This window comes from Aotus nancymaae, unplaced genomic scaffold, assembly GCF_030222135.1.
Source record: "Aotus nancymaae isolate 86718 unplaced genomic scaffold, 86718_ANA_hifiasm-v0.15.2.pri h1tg000049l, whole genome shotgun sequence".
NCBI lineage: Eukaryota > Metazoa > Chordata > Mammalia > Primates > Aotidae > Aotus > Aotus nancymaae.
Genome location: NW_026988463.1, coordinates 16,565,454 through 16,578,705, shown reverse-complemented (window position 1 = coordinate 16,578,705; position 13,252 = coordinate 16,565,454).

Below are 13,252 nucleotides of genomic sequence, written 5' to 3'. Positions count from 1 at the left end.
GAGGCTCCTGCCTCAGGTCTTTGCATGAGCTATTCCCCTTGCTTGAAACACAGATATCCATATGGCTCCCCACTTCACTTGCTTCAAGTTGTTGCTCAAATATAATGTCCTCATGGAGGCCTTTCATGAGTTTCCTATTTAATACTGCTGCCCTCTCAAGCACCTTCTCTTCTCTTTCCCTGCTTTTTCTTTATAGGACTCGTCAACACCTAACTCACTGCCTATGTGTGTGCCTGTTGGTTATGCCCAATCCCCTGCCACTACACTGTAAGCTCCATGGGGAGCTTACAGCTTTTTGCATTGGTTCATTGCTGTATTCCCAGTGCTTAGAACTGCACCTGGCACACATTAGGTGCTCAATAAACATTTCTGGGATACATAGAAACCTCTGTCTGTGAGGTTTCCTCTGCTCTGCACTGCCCCATGTTCATTTTCCTTACTTCTACACACCGGTCATGATGCAGCAATGAGCATCACCTCCTTTGAGAAGTCTGTCCTCACCTCCTCCAACTGGAACGGGGATCTTGCCATGTGGCTTCATGGAATCCTGCACTTCTTCCAGAAGGGCAACCATCAAATTGTTGTAATAACTTATTTGCCTGGTATGCCACCAGAAGCTTGGCCTGTTCTATAATTAGAGGGACGATGAAAGAATAAGAAGTCTTCCTCTGATTAACTTCCCTGACTGGTTTTCAGAGACCAAGCTTCCTGCCTCCCATTCCCTGCCCCAATCCCAAAGCATTTCCCTCTAGATTGAGCCACGTACGGGCAGGGCTTCATGTCATCCATCTTTATACTCCCAGCATACAGTGCAGCTCCTGACATGGGGTAAGCGCACAGCACTGTTGCTCAAAAGACAAGAGTCAGGGCTCACCTTGAGCCATGAATTGGCCTATCAGGGATTTCCAACCTTGGTACTTTCGACATATGAAACAGGAATTCTTTGTCATAGGGGGGCTGTCCTGTGCCTTGTAAAATGTTTAGCAGCATCCCTGGCCTCAACCCATATGCCGATAATACACACACCAATTTTGCAATCAAAACATCTGCAGACATTAGCAAATATCCCCTGGGGGGGGGTCACACATATCTTCAGTTTAGAATCATGACTCTAAGAGTTGACTACGAATTAATTCATTAAATCCTCACAGCAATGCTATCAGGGGGAACTGTTATGAAATCTAGATTACAGATAAGTGAAATGAGGCTCAGAGAGGTTAGGCAAGTCATTGAACATCACACAGCTAGGAACTGGCTGAATCAGGATATGAACTGGGCAGTCTGACTCCATAGTTTAGGCAAATAACCTAATGAATTAATGTTGGGAGTTGGGTGGGGAATGGGGAGGCACTATTTTCAGTTTTGATATGGATTCCCTCATTTAATTGTGTCTAGCCTTTAACACAGTCATCATTATTTCTAACATTGTACAGAGAAGGCAACTGAGGCACAGAAAGCACCCCATTAACTGGAGGCAGAGCAGCCAGAATTCAAGCACACAGAGTGTGACTCCAAAGCTTATGGTGGTGGGAGGTGGGGGGCTATTTCCACTCTGCTCCAAGTCTGCACAAAGTCATACTGCCCTTTACCCAGCCTTCCCTGCCAGGACAGCCTTGGCACAGTCCCCATGTTCCCTCTAAAATAGCTTCACTGCGACTCACTCTCAATGTGCCCGACTCCCAGGGCACCGAGACCTGAGGGTCATGATGAGCACTTTCAAGTTCCAAAGCGGTCTTATACACAAAGACGACTCCACGGGTGGGAAACTGCCAGAGGCTTCCCCAGAGTTGAGACTTCCAAAGTGGGGGCAGTCTTTGTCTTCAACCAAACCAGGCTTCACAGAAAAGCAGGAGGGGAGCCCAGAGGGGAGATCTTAGGGGTGTTTTCACAATATCATGAAAGTCTCTGACAAAAAAAAAAGAGAATTACAAGCACCTTCCCCAGTCCCCTCCCTTTCAGTAGTTACCAAAGCAGAGACGGTGTGTGTTTCAGAGGCATCTCTTGACATGATTGCCCTGATGTTTAAAATAATGATCAGATCATTTTCCCAAAGCCATTTCATCTAATGAGCCCAAATAGGATTATTGAGAAATTGCAAGGTCTTGCAGGAAGTCTGTCTTCTGACCTTGGGCACTGTTAGTCAGGCTGACTCACAGGAAACAAGATCCCCTTTCATTTTTAGGACAATTCTGCAGCCTCTTATCTAAATAGGGGGATCCCAAAGTGGTAAGGAAGAGACAATCTGAAGGGCAATAATTTATCACCTGTGCACCCAGACACAACCACCCACTTGCCCACAGGATGGGGAGACATGGCATGTGACTGTTTCCATGAGTTCTCTACTGTGAAGCAATGTCACCTTCTCTTATGCAATACCCTCAGCTTCAGCAAGATGCAGAGAAAAAGGTTATACTAGAGCACAATCAATTCTCCTCCAAAGACTTTTCTTTTTCTTTTTTGAGACACAGTTTCACTCTTGTTGCCCAGGCTGGTTGCAATGGCGTGATCTCAGCTCACTGCAACCTCCTGGATTAAAGTGATTCTGCTGCCTCAGCCTCCTGAGTAGCTGGGATTACAGGTGCACACCACTATGCCTGGCTAATTTTTGTATTTTTAATAGAGATGGGGTTTCATGAACTCCTGACCTCAAGTGATCTGCTCGCCTCCCAAAGTGCTGGGATTACAGCTGTGAGCCATCAGGTCCAGCCTTAAGACATTTTTCTTAAAAACATGACTTGAAAAGTAGATGAGGACAGTGAACACCATATGAGAAAAGGATGAGGGCAGATTTGCACTGTCAGATACTAAAATGCATGCTTTAGGTACACTAATTGCAATGATAAATATGTGTGGGCAAGAATTTGCAAAAGGATTAATGAATCAAAATATATAGCTCCAAAACAAATAGCAGACATTCTTTCTCTCTATCCCCTCTTTCTTCTACACCTGCACACACATACCTGGGCAAACACATGTACACAATAAATTCAGCATTGTAGATCAATAGGAAGAGGAAGGTTTATCCATCAGATCAATCAACCTACCCTTGAGAAAAAAAGAAATCACTCTAGGTATTTCAAACAGAGGGGACTTTAATACAGGGAACTGATTACAAATGTATAGAAAAATAAGAGGAGCAAAGCAGAGATTGCCCAGGGACTAACACATGTAGGATGCCAGTACCTTCCCAAGAGCTGGATAATAAAAAGACGTATTATCAAGAACCCACGCAACTGCAATACTGCTGATGCTGTCACCAGAAGCAGAAAAACAGTTTCTATAGTTTTCCCATTTGTGAATACCATGTGATTGACGCCCCTGGCCACTATGGACCCACGCTCAGACACCAAGGAACTCTGGGAATATAGTTTTCAGGTTTCTCGCTGTGGTGTAGAGTGGAATATATATATATATAAGGACAGGCATAGGGCTGAGATATGACAGACAATGTTTAGCAAAGAAAATTTATCTGATAATGCTACAGAAAGTGGTGAGTTGGCAACTGAGCAAAAACAAACATTTTCGCTTCTTGCTGTAAAGCAAAACCAATCCCAAGTTGTGCAAAGAGTTAAACATATACACCAGTATTCAAAGACAGACAAGGAAAAGAACAGCAAAACAGAAAAATATGAGAAAAATGTTATGATTTAAGGTGACCAATAACTTTCTAGATACTGAGGCAATGAAAGAGTTACAAAAGAAAAAAAATTATATATTAGAATAAAATAATTTCTAATTGTCAGATGATTAGGAATCAAATAATCTGGAAGGCATATTTACAACATGTATTAAAATGAGCTTAAAGCCTAACATATTACCATATAAAGACGAAGCTATAAACCCCAGTAATTCTGCTGAAGAAACATGTGCATATAATGGAATACTATGCAGCAGCTAACAGGATAAATTTTACTATACACATTCACATGCACGAATCTTAGCAACAATTTTAGGTGAAATAAGCCACAGAATAATATTTACAGTACTGTGCCCCTTATGTAAGATTAGATTAACTTCATTGCTTACAGATAGATGCATGAATGTGTGTTAAAACTATTTTAAAACTCAAGGAAATAATGACCACAAATGTCAGAATTGTAGTTACCCCAGAAGGTGGGAGGAAAATAATTAAGAGGGACATGCAGGAGGCTTCTAAGGTACACAAAGGCTCTATTTCGTTAGCTGAGTGGTGGATAGATTGTTTACTAATTATTATTTAAATTACACATACACATATTTTGACATGTGTCACAAAACTGAAAAACAAAAAAATACAGACAAAAAGAAATTTTTTTTCTTTTCTTTTCTTTTTTTTTGAGACAGAGTTTCGTTCTGTCACCAGGCGCCAGGCTGGAGTGCAGTGACGTGAGCTCAGCTAACTGCAACCTCAGCCTCCTGGGTTCAAGCAATGCTCCTGCCTCAGCCTTCCAAGTAGCTGGGACTACAGGCGCTTGTCACCACGCCCAGGTAATTTTTTTTTCTTTTTTTTTTTAGTAGAGACAGGGTTTCACCATGTTGGCCAGGATGGTCTCGATCTCTTGACCTCGTGATCCTCCCGCCTCAGCCTCCCAAAGTGCTGGGATTACAGGCGTGAGCCACCACGCCCGGCTCCCAAAACGAAAAATTTAAACCATGAGGTAATATGAATCAATAATCAACAACATTTTGGATCAAAGAACTGTAAACTTAAATAATGAGATAAATTGTTTAATAATCAAATTAACAAAGATTCTGGATCTCATAATTCTCATTGTTAGCATAAGTGTAATGAAAAATACTATTCCCTGGGTGGGGGTATAACTTGGTTAAACATTTTGGGAAAGCAATTTGGCAACGCCTGTCAGAAGAATTTAAAAGTGTCCATGCCTAGGTTGCGGTGAGCCAAGATCGCGCCATTGCACTCCATCCTGGGTAACAAGAGCGAAATTCCATCTCAAAAAAAAAAAAAAAAATGTCCATGCCTTAGGGAAATGTCTTGAATTTCAGATAAAGTTTTTATGGCTAAAATCATGGTCATTTTAGTGTTTTTATAATAGTGAGAAATTTAGAAACATTATGGGCATAAGTAAATCATGAGAGATATAATGAAACATTACACAGCTTTTAATGATGATTACAAAGGGATTGTCATTATCACAGGGAAATGCTTATGTCACATTATTCAGTGAGAAAAGCAAACTGCAAAACTTTATACCCAATGTGATCTCATCTATTAAAGAAAAACAAGCATATTGGAAGGGTGTTTTCTTTCCACATAGTCATGTTACATTATATTTCAGCTTTCAGCTTGGCATTATTCCAAGAACATTCCCTCGTGGCAAGGAGATGGGAGGTTAGGTCATGTCCAATGACCATTCTTCATTTCTGTCTTGACTTACATAGTGATAGAGAAAGAGGAACTAATAGTTCGTGTCATCTTGGGTACCATGCTATTCCTACATATTATCCTTGTGAGCTAGAAAATAGCACCCCCATTTGAACATCAGGGAAACTGAGTGGGCTTAAGGCACTTGCTTAAGAGCACACAGCTAGTAAATGGCAAGGTGGTATGTCTGATTCCTAAACTGTTTCTGTAAACTCCCTTCCTTCCCATAAGGTAGGATCCCTGAGTCAAGCATCTGTGGTATCAACAGCCTTAATAACTTGGCTCAGAAATCAGCCTGCCTGGGCTGAGCTACTGCCTCTACTTACTAACTATGAGACTTCAGGTAAATTTTATTTAATTTCTTCATGCCTCAGTTTCTGTATCAGTAGAATGAGAATAATAATGATGCCTTCCTTATAAGATATGATGCATGTAAAATGCTTAGCAATTTCTTGGCACTCAGTAGAAATTAGCCGACATTGCTGTCTTGAACAGGGCCTGAGTGAACAGTAAGGACTTATTTGAGGTAATTTACACTCTCACTTTCCCAGAGTCTCCAGTGGAATACCATCAGCGATGATCTGCTCCAAGACATAATTTCACAGATGGAGACACTGAAGACCAGAAAGATGAAGTGGAATAACCCAGGCCACCCAGTGGCAAGTGATAGAGGGTGGTCCTGACTATTAGTGCATATTCTTTCCATCAATGTACAGCATTTCCCCGTAACCCCCTGTGACCAACTGCCAGGAAGACCAGACTACAAACTTCTCTTCATGTATACACTATGATTTATGTATATATTATCATTTGCTCTCTCAACAACCCCTGGAGATGAGCAAGGCAAGCATTGTGAAGGAGAAAATGACCTGAGAGAGTTTAAGGGGCTTCTCCCTGTCCCATGGGGAACTGAGGCAGGACCCCCAGAGTTCTTTGCACAACACCATGGTACCTCTAAGAGCTTTGTGTCTTGGCTACATTAGAAACCCACTTCAGATCTCTGTCTCTTATAGGCAGGAAGGAAGTTGGGCTGGTGAATGTTCTCACCCTGATCTCTCTCTCTCTCTCTCTCTCGACATAGTCTCACTCTGTCACCCCGGCTGGAGTGAAGTGGTGCTATCTCGGCTCACTGCAACCTCCACCTCCTGGGTTCAAGTGATTCTCCTGCCTCAGCTTCCCAAGTAGCTGGGATTGCGATGTCCACCACCACATCTGGCTAACTTTTGTATTTTTAGTAAAGACAGGGTTTTGCTACATTGGTCAGGCTGGTCTTGAACTCTTGACCTCAGGTGATCCACCCGCCTTGGCCCCCCAAAGTGCTGGGATTACAGGCATGAGCCACCACACCCAGCCTGGTTTCTCTCTTAAACCCTATGGTTCCATCTATTATTCATCAACGTCTCATTGACAGGAAAGGAGCTTCCTCCAGCACTTCACTTGTGGGGTAGCCCATTAAGCTTTCTTCCAGAGCTCAGGTGGCCAAATGTGGGAATTGTGACAGTGGTTAGGCCAGTGGGACAGAAGTGATGCCATCCTTCTTCCCAACACCACCCCTGCTGTCTACAGCCTTGAGGTTACAATTCCTGCCTTACTTATGCATGATGTTAACCTGTGATGCTTTCTGAAGCCTGACAGCTACCAAAACTCTCAAGAGCTTCTGGTAGGGGTATAAATTGAAAACAAGAAATCCTTTCAATTTCTCCTAAGGCTAAGCATACACCTCCTTATGATCTAGCAGTTCCACTCCTAGGCATATAATCAAGTGAAAAAAGTGTTTATGTTCATCCAAAGATACTGATAAATGTGTTTATGACTGCTTTATTAACACAGACAAAATTGCAAGCAACCTAAATGTTCAGCAATAGGAAAATGGATAAATTATGGCAATATTCATTCAATAGAATTTTGTGCAGCAGTAAAAAAAAGTGAAGTACAACTTCATGCAACAGTATGGATGAATCTCACAACTGCAATGATGAGAAAAATAAGGCAGAAACAAAAGAAAACATACTGTAGGATGCCATTTATATCAAGTTCAAGAGCAGGTGAAATCATTCTATCATGCTAGAAGTTGAACCATGTTTACTGTTGTGGGCAAGGTTCTACTGATTAAGGGAAGAAAACTTCTGGGGTGATAGAAATGCTCTATTTCTTGACCTTGAATGGAGGTTCTACTAGTGTAACATATGTGAAAATTCATTATGCTTTACATTTATGAAATGTGCACTTTGCTCTATGTATATACAATATTTAAAAAGACAAATCCTGCCAGCTGGATCACTAAGGATTCATTCACCAAGAACTCAGAATAATCCCTAAGCAAAAACTCATAAGATAAGCTTATATTTTAAGTGAGTTGGTGGATCCTTTATATACCAAGTGAGTTTTCCTTTCCCTAAGACCCAACCTAGGCTGGGATACATCGCTCTTCTCAGAGGTGTTGCTGGCATTGTACTCCCTGAGCCGCTGCTGTGTGTGTCTGTCTGCCCCTCAGACCACATGTTCCAAAAGCAGAGACTATGCACCATTCATTTCCCTTCCCCAGTATGTAGCAGAGTGCCCGGCTTAGACATGCAGTGACTATGGATGGGACACATGAAGTCGTGAATGAACAAAAGAATGAATGAACATGGCACACAGAAATATGATCTATGACCACAATCTAGAAAGCTCCTGCGGGGCTGTGAGCTGTGGAATCATCGTTTAGGCACCATGATATGAGCCAGTGATTCTCACCCTGGAGACGTTTTGCACCACAGGGGTCATCTGGCGATGTCCAGAGTTAATTTTGCTGATCACAACTGGGGATGGGAAGCAATGCTGTTGTATCTGGAATAATGCTAAGTAGCCTACAAGGCACAGGAAAGCACACCTCTTCCCAACACACACACACACACACACACACACACACACACACACACACACCCCATCCAGCTCAAAATGTCAGTAGCGCTAAGACCGAGAAAACCCTGGTATAGAGGAACAGGAGCTAAACGCAGGAAGAAAGACTTGAGTTCAAATGTTAACTGCCTACTTAACAGCTGTGTGATTCTGGGTAAGTTGCAAAACCTCTTAGATCTTTCCCTTTTGCACTAATAGGGCTGATCCCTACCTTAAAAGTAGATGAGAATATTAAATGAGCTGAACTATGTGAAGTGCCTGGCTCAAAACAGGAGCCCAGTGAGACTTGGTTCCCTTCTCTTCTCCACTGTTTCTGATCCCCTTCCCCAGAGCCACAGATGGACAATTTTTAGTAAGAAAAACAGCTGTCAAGCATTGCTCCTTCTTCCTCTGCATAAGAAACTCTTTTTTTCTTTGAGACGGAGTTTCGCTCTTGTTACCCAGGCTGGAGTGCAATGGCGCGATCTCGGCACACCGCAACCTCCGCCTCCTGGGTTTAGGGAATTCTCCTGCCTCAGACTCCTGAGTAGCTGGGATTACAGGCACGCGCCACCATACCCAGCTAATGTTTGTATTTTTAGTAGAGACGGGGTTTCACCATGTTGACCAGGATGGTCTCGATCTCTTGACCTCGTGATCCACCCGCCTCGGCCTCCCAAAGTGCTGAGATTACAGGCTTGAGCCACCGCGCCCGGCCTAAGAAACTCTTGAAGAGCAAGGCTGCCTGTGAAGAATGCACTTTATTTGCCAGGTACCTCAGTAGCCCCTGTTCCTAATGACATGCATTATTAAAAGATAAAGTCAACATATTCAGAACTCAGGCCCACGATACATCCCAATGTAATCTGCCATTCTCCCTACCTTGCAGGTGTCCTCTAAGCCTGCCCCTGAAAAACCAGTTCTGATTTACCGCACTTTCTCTTGCTTTTCTCTAAGTCCCCACAAACACACTGGGTTCCCGAGAGATACAGAGCAACGCCACACACAATACTAGCGCTGTGTACAAGTGGCAGAGACATTGTGAAGAAAGAACCCAGCCTTGTTCTCTGCAAATGGGAAGTAGAATTTCCCGCAGGGCTCAATCTAAGGCTTGCTACATTTGTCCCTTCTGCCTCTTTATGTATTTATGAGAGCGGCCGCCCCCTAGGCAATCTGAAGCTGGATGCTTATGTGTGCTGATTATGATGAAGTTTTGCTGTCCTTGGTGCTGAAAAAGTCTCCAAGTGCTAAGGGTTATGCTTTTCCATTACTCATATTGTCCAGGGACTATAAAATGGGGCATTAATATACATGTTAACATTATTTTAGCAAATGCTTAGTATAGAACATTTGGGAAACACACAGAACGGAAGTAACAAAATAATTAGTATTTACTGAGAGTATGCTGCTTTTCAGGCATCATTATTGACTTTATCTTGGGAGCTATGTACCATATATTCTCCTTTTTTCAAATGAAGAAAACTGAGGCAAGCACAGCCCCATTCACATGAACTTCCAGTGACAACCACATCAACAACAGAAGAACAGCTGGGTTCCTACAAAGGCCAGTTGCACCACGGGCTCTGGCTCATCTTTCTTCATCTTCTCCAAAACCTGGTTTGTCTTGGCTCCCACATGTACCATTTCCTCTCCTGGACCATCATCTTCAGTCTTTCTACTATACAATTTTCTCACTGGCACACAAGCATGCCTCAGGATTTCTCATCTTACAGAAAAGCAAGAGCTCTTGGCCACCACATCCATCCCTCGAATAACTTTCTCATTCCTTTCCTCCTTTCCAAGGAAAAGTTCCTTGAATGAATGGTTTTTAGTCCTTGTTTCTATGTATACAACTCCCATTTTATATTATTTCCTCAAATCACCCCCCACCCCTGAAGTGAACTGAGTTGAAATCAACACTGATCATCCCATTAAGAAATCCTGTGGTTGCTTCTTTGAGCTCTCGTTTCAGTTCCCAGCAACATTTGACATCAATAACTACTCCCTTCTTCTTGAACTACTTATTTTATTCTCTTTACTATTGTGTCACAACAAAATCCTAGGTTTCCTTTTAACTCCATGGCCCAGATTCTCAATCCTTTTCCCGGATCCTTCTTTTCTCCTCCCCTTAAAATATTTTGCCCCAGGGCTCAGTCCTGGGAAGCCTTCACTTTTCTAACTCTACTCCTCATCCAGTGAGCAACCTCGTCCATTCCCATGACTTTAAAAACCATCCATATGTCGATGCTTGCTAAGTTTTTATTTCCAACTTGAGGCTAATCATATATATCTCCAGGCAATCATTCAACAGCCTCTCCAATCACTACTTGGATGTCTTATCACCTCAAACTTCACAAAATTAAAAAGTACTTCTGATTTCTACCCCAAACCACCTCCTACCCTAGTCCTCCTCAACTCAGAAAATGCCACAACTTTGTTTCTCAAACCAAAACCCTAGGAATCATCTTTTATTTCCCCTTATGGTTCACAACCAATCCTCCAATCTAGTTCCACAGACTGAGCCTACAAAATACATGCCAATGTCATCCACTTCTCTCCATCTCCAACGCCACTACCCTAGCACCTCCACCCTCTCTTCCAAGGATTGCTAGGAAGTCTCATTTTTTAAATTGAGCTCTGGCTGAGTAGGTAGTACATATATTTAAAAATCTAACCATATCAAAATATATACACCTCCATCCTCCATCACACCAGTCCCACCTTTACACCTCACAGGTAACCAGATTTTCACTTCATTTTAAAAGACTCCCTAGCATCTCCACCTCTCTTCCCAGGATTTCTAGGAAGTCTCATTTTTTACATTTGAGCTTTGACTGAGTAGGTAGTACACACATTCAAAAATCTAACCATATCCAAATACATATGCCTTTGTCCTCCATTGCTCTGATCCCACCTTTACACTTCACAGGTAACCAAATTTTCACTTCATTTTTAAAGACTCTTTCAAGAGTCTTTATGGAAATATAAAATGTCCATTCCTCCTGTTTTTACAGAATTGTTAAAACATCATGCATTCTATTCTGTTCCTTGCTCTGTTCACTTGGCCATACATCTTGGAGAGCTTCCCATATGGATGTTGAAGAGAACACTCTCTTTAGTTGCTTAGAATTCCATCATATGCCTGTGACAACATTTATTTAACTGGTAATATATCCTTTGGCAATTGAGTTGTTTCCAATATTTTGCTATTTCAAATGATACTGCAATGATCTTGCATACGCTATTCCCACACATGCCATTATATCTGTATTATAAATAACCAGAAGATTACAGAATCAAAGGAAACATGCAAAAAGCACTTAATTGATTTCTGTTTTCTCTCTTGAATTCTACATTACATTTCCAAAAGCATCTACAGTGGTGTTTTTAAATATGTAAATCCTATTAGGCTGCTCCCCAGCTCAAAGCCCTCCATTGGCTTTCTGCTGCATGTATATGGATATAAATGCCTATTTCAGTCTCCAATGTCCACATTTTTTGCACTTTGCCTACTTGGACACTCATTAGGCTCCAGCAATTTGGTATATCTCTAGAGCACACCCAACTCTCCTTGCCTTGACACTTGCTCATCTCTCTACCTGGCACACTCTTCAACCAGATTTTTACATTTTCCCTCCCTGTAATCCAGATCTTCACATTTTCCTCCCATGTCAACCACATCTTCACATTTTCCCTCTCTATCAACCAGATCTTCACATTTTCCCTCTCTATCAACCAGATCTTCACATTTTCCCTCTCTATCAACCAGATCTTCACATTTTCCCTCTCTATCAACCAGATCTTCACATTTTCTCTCCCTGTGATCCAGATCTTCACATTTTCCCCCCATGTCAACCAGATCTTCACATTTTCCCTCCCTATCAACCAGATCTTCACATTTTCCCTCCCTATCAACCAGATCTTCACATTTTCCCTCTCTATCAATTAGATCTTTGCATTTTCCCTCCCTATCCACCAGATCTTCGCATTTTCCATCTCTATCAACCAGATCTTCACATTTTCTCTCCCTGTAAACCAGATCTTCACATTTTCTCTCCCTGTAATCCAGATCTTCACATTTTCCCCTCATGTCAACCAGATCTTCACATTTTCCCTCCCTATCTTCACATCAGCTTAAATATCACCTCCTCAAAAAGGCTTCCATGACTTCCATGATATATCATCTGAAGCTGTCCACTAAGAATTGAAGATGTCCAGTAACAACTGCTCCAAAGGGGGCTATGCTTAGGACCCTCACTGCTGGCACCATTCCAGTATATCATCGTGTTTTATTTTCTTTATTGCTCTTCTTCTTTCTATCCCAAGCTCTTAAAACAGAGTCTGAAAACAAATATAAGTTGAATGAATGACTGTTAACATCTTAGTAAATTTACTTCCAGCATCCTTCCAAAAAGGTACTTTTTACATAGGTGAGATGAAATCATGCATATAATTTTCTGTCCTTTTTGCCCTCTAATATTATATTTAAGCATTTCTTCAGAAATTAAAAGTTCTTTACGAACACTCTGTTTTATGAATTCAGGACAACTTATCATAAGGAGAGATGATAACTATGTTAATCACTCACTTTGTTAGGTAGATAGGTTGTTTCTACAATTTTTATTTTTATTTATTTATTTTTTTATTTTGGAGACGGAGTTTCACTCTTGTTACCCAGGCTGGAGTGCAATGGCGCAACCTCGGCTCACCACAACCTCCGCCTCCTGGGTTCAGGCAATTCTCCTGCCTCAGCCTCCTGAGTAGCTGGGATTACAGGCACGCGCCACCATGCCCAGCTAATTTTTTGTATTTTTAGTAGAGACGGCGTTTCACCATGTTGACCAGGACGGTCTCGATCTCTTGACCTCGTGATCCACCCGCCTCGGCCTCCCAAAGTGCTGAGATTATAGGCGTGAGCCACCGCGCCCAGCCTACAATTTTTATTATTTGACTGAATACAACAATAAACATATTTAAGCAAAAATATTAGTCTATAACTTTGAATGT